Source organism: Centruroides vittatus, unplaced genomic scaffold, assembly GCF_030686945.1.
Source record: "Centruroides vittatus isolate TY-2023 unplaced genomic scaffold, ASM3068694v2 contig_10, whole genome shotgun sequence".
Classification (NCBI taxonomy): domain Eukaryota; kingdom Metazoa; phylum Arthropoda; class Arachnida; order Scorpiones; family Buthidae; genus Centruroides; species Centruroides vittatus.
The window spans coordinates 5,578,053-5,586,567 of record NW_027120658.1 but is presented as its reverse complement, the minus strand read 5'-3'; the positions used below and the strand labels follow the sequence as shown (position 1 = coordinate 5,586,567).

At 24.4% G+C, this 8,515-nt stretch overlaps 1 long non-coding RNA gene across 1 annotated transcript; it reads right to left on the bottom strand.

Annotated features, from left to right (window-relative positions):
• Positions 1 to 995: 995 nt before the first annotated feature.
• LOC136976888 (uncharacterized) lies at positions 996 to 6,281 on the bottom strand. Its single transcript, XR_010881001.1, has 2 exons — positions 5,825 to 6,281; positions 996 to 1,209 (listed from the first exon to the last, which is right to left on the bottom strand). It is a non-coding gene; the product is annotated as an uncharacterized lncRNA (long non-coding RNA).
• Positions 6,282 to 8,515: the final 2,234 nt, after the last annotated feature.

Here is an 8,515-nt window from a genome sequence, read left to right as displayed (position 1 = left end):
AGAGACAGACAGACACACAGACACAGGCATATTAATAAATAAATAAAATTTTCAAATCAAAAACAAATCAACTTTATCATTAAATTAATTCATAAAAAATTTCACCATTAAAATCAAAATTTAATTTCTAAGTAGTAAAATAATAAAAGATAATTTGTAAATATTCAAAATATATCTCACTATTATATATATAAAAAAAGTAAATAATCTAAATTAAATAATAGTAAAAAAAAACAGGAAGAATTATATTTTTATGATGATTACAGTTTACATTCACGTTGACAATAAAATGAATTTTTAGCGATCATCATAACCGCAAAAATTCGATTGTTACAAATAAATTTAACATTACTTACGTCATAAAAGATTAAAATAATAATTTTTATAAAATATTAATCCCTTTAAATATATAAATTAATTCAATCTTCGTCTTCGCTTAGTGTAAGACGTTTTAAAAAATTAGAAAATTAACTTTTTTTTTTCTGTGTAATAATTCTAAAATTTCGGGTTTTGATTAAGTGTATAATCGTAAAAAATGATCGAAATTTCCTGTTTCTTTTTGTCATTCTCTGAATAAAAATGTAGCAAGAATAAAGCCGACATTCTTTTTCTAATGAAGCGCATAATTCTAATAAAAATCACTTTAAAAAAAACCTCCCCCTTCTTGATTAAAAATGTCTATTATTTTCTAGAAACTTTCGAGAATAAAAAAATAACATTTAAAAGGTTATTTGTTAATAATCAGAAGCTGTTTTTTGACCTTTACCGCATCATTTTAGAATTATATTTTTAGACTTAAAAGATCATAGAAAAAAATGGAAGGAAGGTCACAGCCAACAATTGTCAAAATTACATTCATTAAGTCTAACAGTTGAGTAAGTAATTATATACTGTTATAGTTAAAGTTATATTCCTTGAATTTGACATGGTTTAGTGTTAAATTATACTTTTTTTTTTTTTTAATGTAATACAGAAAAATAAAGACTTTTAACGTGTTTCCTTCTTTTATAAATGGTTAATTTTATTAAACGAATTTTTTGAAAATTATTACTGTTATGAGTACATCTGTTTCTCTTATCTGTCTGTCGAACTGTCTGCTACGTGTAAACTAAAAAAATAATATATATTCCAATCAAGATAACAGTGCAGCAGTTAAAAGGTCTAAGAGGGGATGGATGATCGCTCTTGATGATTCTCTCTAGGCAGCAGCTACAAGATAATTATTTATTAAGTTTTCACAAATAAAATACTCACTTTTTATAATATAATTTTTATAAATTAACTAGGTGACAATTTAATATATATATATATAGTCTACAGGAGCAAGAAGAATACCTCTAATCGAATTAAACACCAGTTGACAGTTACGTATAGAACTTTAAGACAGTTAAATTTAAATAAAAAATATTTTTATAAATATAAAATAAAATAATAATTTTAAAAATCAAATTTAAAAATATTTAATTAGCCTAACGGTATAAGAATTATTGCAACATCAGTAAAAATCATTGTATAGTTCTTGGGAAGGAGTGCAATTTTTTATGTGATTCCGAGCAATTTTCCAAACGATTTTCTAAAAAAAAAAAACAAAAAATGAAGATGAAGAGGAAGAGGAAGGAGAAGTAGAAGAAAAGAAATATATATTCCATTTCTATTTGCAAAACATGGATATGTTGAAAATTGATCTGTAATATATATAACTTGATCGAATATTTAAAATAAAAAAAATGGAATAAAATAAATAAATAAAAAATTGCTATCAGAAAATAAACATATCCTGGGAAATTGCTCAGCTGCCACTAAGAAAAGTAGCTTATGTCTAAAATAATATCGCAAACTATTCTATTTTCCAGTAATTCTACTTTATAATAAATATAACAAATCAAGAATTGAAAAAATAAAAATAATAAAAACAAAAAATAATATTCGCCAATTGTTGCTTTGAAAAAAACTATAAAATAAAAGAAATTCCAACACTTTTATACAGCTAACTTCCATCTATAATATTAAAAATCTGCATACTGAAGATAAATTTTTTTGATAAAAAATCTCATTTTATATAAATTCAATTGTGATTTTTTTGTAAAAAAATGTAAAAATATTTCTAAAAATAAATTTATATTTTAATTTAACAAAATAATAATAATTTTTTAAAATAATATTAAAAAAAATCACAAATTTTAAATTTAATACACGTCTCATGCATCAGAGGATCATAAACATATTCCTGGTTTTCCTGCTACTGTTTAAATGATTTTTTTTTTTAAATATAATATATATATAAGTTTAGAATATATTCTATTTTCCTCGTGTTTTAAGCTTAAAATTATTAAAAAGTTTCTATTTATTATTATTATTATTAACAAATTTAAAAAGAAACGAACTTAAAATAACCTATATTAAGAGAATTTTTATTAAAATTTTATTAGAAATTTAAAAATATTCCATTTACATAAATATTAAATAAATTGGTAAACATTTTTTTAATAATAATAATAATAATAATAATTTAGTTTCCGAATTAAATTATTATATTAAATATATTTAATTTTTTATTGTTATTAGCAGCTTTAATTAATATATCGTTTTGAATTATTGAATAAGAATTTAAGCAAATTAAAATAAGTGAAACATTGATAATTTATTATTAATATTATTATTAATTTAATTACAATATTCATATTATTTATATTGTGTAATAGAAATTTAATTTTTAAAACATTTTTGCTTCTAAAATTGACAAAATAAAAAATTGTCATAAATTTTGAAGTAGTTTTTTTATTATTTTTTAAAATAAATTTTTATAATTAAAGGGAGGATAATAAATTTTAAAGTAATTCTAAACAGGTGAAGAGATTTCTAAATTTTTTTTAATAAAAAAAAAATTTGTTTTTTTTTCTTTAATATTTGAAGTCATGAGCAAAATCGAAGGACATAAAATCAATAAAGCTGCAAAGAATTATCAAAGTTTGAACTGCAGCTTTTAAAAACCTTAACACATTTTCAAAACGGTGCTAGTAGATAGTATCTTGTCAAAGAACCACTAGAACTAACAGAACCAATTCACCAAAATGAAATCGATAAAGTGCACATTCAAACGCGCTTCTACTTGCAAAAAGATTAATAAAATAAAATAAAAATAAAAAAAGTAGGGAGAGAGAACGAGGAGAGAGAGAGAGAAGCACTCTTAATAAGTTTTCTATCCTAGGTAACAATGGGGGGAGAGATGGTTGAAGATATACAGGACTGTACTGCCTATCGATTGGACTTTCTCATTTATCAACATGCAAAAGCGGATGCAACGTCAACTACACTTTTCAATGACAGGATGACAGCTAAAGATGATTGATTTTCAGTATTAAGTGAAAAATATTATAAATAAATACGTTGCTCAAAATTGACATTAAATGAACTAACAATGACTTATATCCCCAATAGTTACGAGATAAATGTGTTAATTTTTGATTAACAGAAGAAAAAAAAGTCAGTTTTCAATTATATTTTCTTGTATAACGTGCTAATTGACTCGAAATTCTGTCTATTGTAACATTACAATACGTGGATTTCAGGTGAAAAACACTTGAAATACACGCACTGTACTGGTTATATTTGAAATATATTTTAATTAATACAACGTAAACTCGTTGGAGGTGAATATTTTCCTTTATATTTTAAGCTTTTATCAACAAAAAGAAATTGCAGTTACGTCATTTTGTAATGGCGAAATGTCAATGACGTCATTAACAGAATCACAGTAAAGTGTTACAAAGGGTAATAAATGCCAAAAACCCATTCTGATAATAGTTTCGTAATAGAAATAAGATTAATTTTTCGCTTAAAATAAACACCAGTGGAGGGGAAAGTAATTAATTAAATAAATAATTAAAAAAAATTGCGCCAAGTATGAAATTTGCGCCAAGTAAAATTCAATTAATAAATCTAACAATAGAATTAATACATTAACAATAGAACGATTTAATGACGTAATAAATAAAGACACTTTATCATAAATAATGAAATTATTAACGATTTATTTATGTTATAAAAATAAATTTTTTAAAAATATATTTTAATAAATTTCGAGGTAACTTCGTTAGGTCTTATTTGAATAAAATGCATTTTATGTTATAAAAACACAGAAAATTATATATTATAATAGAGAAAATTCAATATTTTATTTAAGAAATATATAACAATAAAATTAAATTCTTTAAATTTCGAATAATTTTATTATTCGTTATAAAGGCAATTTTACTATTAAAGGTTATATTTATTTTTATAAAAGTGTTTATAAAACTTAAAATAAATGTACGGTAATTTTGTTGCTAAATAGGCCTACACTTTGTATTATAAAGTATAAAAAATATAGATGTAATCTATATATATAAAATAGAACGTCTGTCTGTATGTCTAAATGTCTACTCTTTATACACTTCCCCCTTATCTTCATCAAATTTTTCAGATTTAATCTCTAGGAGAGTGAGGAAAATATAGACTACTATGAAACCTATACTCAACACTAATAAATATAATTTTTTAAATTAATTTTTTTATATTTTAGAAAATGAATATAAAAAATAAGCATATTATATGGTTAAATAAGCACGCATTTCTATTATAAAGTATAAAATTTTATATATTATAGTCTTTAAATTTCCAAGCAATTTCATCATATATATTATAGAAGTAACTATAGATATACTGGTGTAATGGAGGTAAATATTTACATGCTTGTATTCAAATAATATAGGAAATTTTATAGAATATAATAAAAACAATTTCATTGTAAATATAAGCACATTTATACTATAAATTATATAACAGAGCTCGGAAAATAAACATAATTTTGTTACTAAGTTCATTTTGTATTATAAGATTTAGAAAATTTCATATAATAGAGATAATTTAGCTACGTATAGACACACGTACTGTACACACGCACATAAGTCTATTACGAAAGTAAATTTAAAAAATACACATATTTACATTAAAATATATAGACAATTTTTATATATTTTATAATAGGAGCTTTAAAAAATATATATATATAAATACAATTTTGTTGCTAAGAGCACAGAGTTAAGAGGAATAAAAGACTGCGTATCCAATGCAGCTATTCTAGCATTTCATCCCACTCGGCAACACGTCATAGCAGTGCAGTTATACGTCTATCCATTAGTGTGTTCAAGGTAGCAGAGTCATTCTATCAAATGAGCATGCGCAGCGTACCTCACACTGCAGTGTTTTCAAGTTCAAGGTCAATCGACTCAGCTCCTCCCGGATTTGTATCGATAATGACGTGGCACTGCATTTTTTTTTTTTTTTTGTTCGTCGCTCGCTTTTATATTTATCTATCAGCATTTATATTCTTCTAATGATTATTCGTGTTTAGAATTAAATATATATTTTTATTCTATAAACAGGTTTCTAACTTATAAAATATAACTTTTAGTGCTTTTTGTTTCTAGTATATAAGGCGGGGTTTTGAATATTTTGCCATATTTTATAATTAATTTTATAGTTTACATGTATATATATTAAATATTATTTCGTTAAAGAACACGTACGCTGTTAAGTAGAATGTGTTATGATGTATGACGTAATCTCTAGCAATATTGAAAGATATTAATACATTTATTTTAATTTATTTCTTGCTAAAAGGGGGGTGATTTTTTAATATTTAAACCTTATAGGGGGTGTGTTTGTCGTCATAGAAAAGAGAAGAGTAAAAAAGGAATCGACTGAAATTTTCACGAATTAAACTTATTGAAGTAACGTAATAAAGGGCAGGTTTCTGCCATTTATCTATGCGAGATAATCTTACCTGTTCAAAGAAAATACAATTTAACCAGATGACATTTCTGCTATCGGCTACTGCGTCGTAACTACCATAATGTCGATGGTTCTAGTTGACAGAGAATGCGTCAGATCGAGCTTGCTTTCGTCATGTATTTTTCCAATGACACCACAACCGATGATGATGATTATTTTTAAACAAATATGTTAAAATATCCCATATACATGCCGAATATATACTTTTGTTCAATGTAGATCCTTAACAAACGCCTGTTATACTATTTGTATTGCCGGCTGCAGTAAGCATCAGACTACGTCATTTCTTCGTCTTTTGGTTCGTCACGTGTTTGGCATTGAGCCAACTACCACTACCTGTGAGCACGTGTACCAAATAGGTAGTGTTGTCATTATTTGCTTATCTCTACTTAGACTTTATATAATTTGAAGTCACTTGTCCAAATTGAGAATCTCAATACTTTATATTTAACTCCGTGTTTCCATTTTTGAACTCGATCACGTGAACTTTTACTTATTTTTAATTTTTAAAAATATTAATTTATGTAACAAAATTACGTATCTTATCTATAGTGAATAGTCGATGTAATTTATATCATACTCCTTATAATCTTAAGCATACAAAGAGGGGGTATCCTCCTAATTACTCGTACATTTTATAAATAAAATTACAACGTATTTAGGATTATTTATCACGTATATTAATGTAAAATTACTCAATTAAACAAGCTTTTTTAATCGCAATTTCTTGTGGCTTCGCTTAATTTATGCATTAAATTTTAGTCGTGAATTAAAGTATTCCTTATATATAATTAATTTTTGTATATTTTAATGTAGAGAATTGTTTAAATTTAGTAAAATATTTGGCGTTAAAACATCCGAAAATGCGAATGATAAACATTTCTTCACTTATTCTCGACTCAGAAGCTAAACTTTGGCATGTTTCTGTGAATCGATTTCGAGATTTCTGGTTTCTGTGCATTTTTCAAAAATATCTCTCTCACAATAAACACTGTTGTGAAAAGGATTGATTCAAATTTTTATTTTCTTTAGCATTCAACTATAAATTTAGGAAATGCAACAATTCAAAACGTTCGTTTCATCCGCATTTTCTATAGTAAAATTTTTGTATCCTCCTAAGGAAAAGTAAACATCGAATTGATATTTATGTACAGAGACACTATTCTAAATTTATTAAACTTGTCAAATACATATAAATAATTTATATAATTTATATTATCTGTTAATTGAGAATGTGGCTCGGATAAAACGACATATTTTATTATATTTTAATAATAAATAAGTGCACACAGCCTGTACAACTGTTAAAAAATTAAAGTAATTTGTCTTTGTTTAATATATTATTAAAATTTATTTTAAAACAGGGAAATTCTATTACATTGCCAGACATTTTTGGCTTAACGCTATCCAGAGCTCTAGAATCGAAATGCTGGACCGCATTTGTTGCCCCTGTAATTGTTGTTTTTCTGTTAAGCAGGATGCAGGTTTTCCATCTACATCTATTTTTAAAATATATTTTTTAAACAAGATATCCAGCTTATTTTTCAAAATACTTATTAACACTTTAAAAATATAATGATTTTTTTTATAAAACGCTTAAAAGTTTAACTAGGACCATTATTAATTTTTTATACAAATTTTTGTTCATATCTTAACTAAACTATAGCAAAGATATACAAAAAGTTGTTGGCAAAGTTCTATTGAAAATTTTCACGTTTGCATCATTAGTTTTCTGGGCCAAAGGATTTCACATTAAAGCCTTCTTAGAAGACGTTTCTATGTAAGCAACCGCATAATGATGAGCAATGATGGAGTAATCAAAACATTTTTACAACCTTGATACCAACATTAACAATAGATCAATATATCCTTAAGTATAAATGACTGTAGTCTCACCATAAACAGAAAAACACCTATTAATTTTTAATTATATACTATTAATTTTGAAAAAATATATTATTAAATACTTAATACAATTAATTAACAAATATTTAAAGATTAAGCAGAATACTTTGATATAGTATATTATTATGAAACTTTAAAGCAAATTTTGGAAAAATTTTAATCGATTTTGAATTGATTTATATAAATAACATCTAAATATGTATATTTATATTTAAATATGTAAATATTTAATAATTTATTGAAAAATTTATATTACTGAAAGGAGATTTAACTTGTGAGAAGATCTTGTTTCACTTTTTCTAAATTTTTGTATACTTTAAAAGAAATGAAAATTAATCCAATAGTCATTATACAAAGATAGAGAAATTGTATTTTTTGAAAGGGAAACAGGAATTTTTATTGTAGGTTTTTTGATGAAGTATTCAAGATGTCAAAATATGACAAGAAAATCCGATAACGACGAGAAAATCTCTTCCTTGAATCCTTTGCCAAAATTTCTCACTCAGTAAGAGATACGAGAAAAACCATCAAATTATCTTTTATGATATTTCAACTCTTCCTGAATCCCAAAAATAACTTTAATTCTGCAAAACATCGTTTTTATATCATCATTTTTTTGTTGAAAGCTTTAGATTCGTAATAGTCAACGAAAATGATTAAAAATAGAAATTAAAAAAGAACAAACAATTAAATAACATTATTAAAACTCTCATTTAATAATTTATTATTTTTAAATGCTACAAAACATTGATCAACTAGAGATTTTACAGAGGAAATC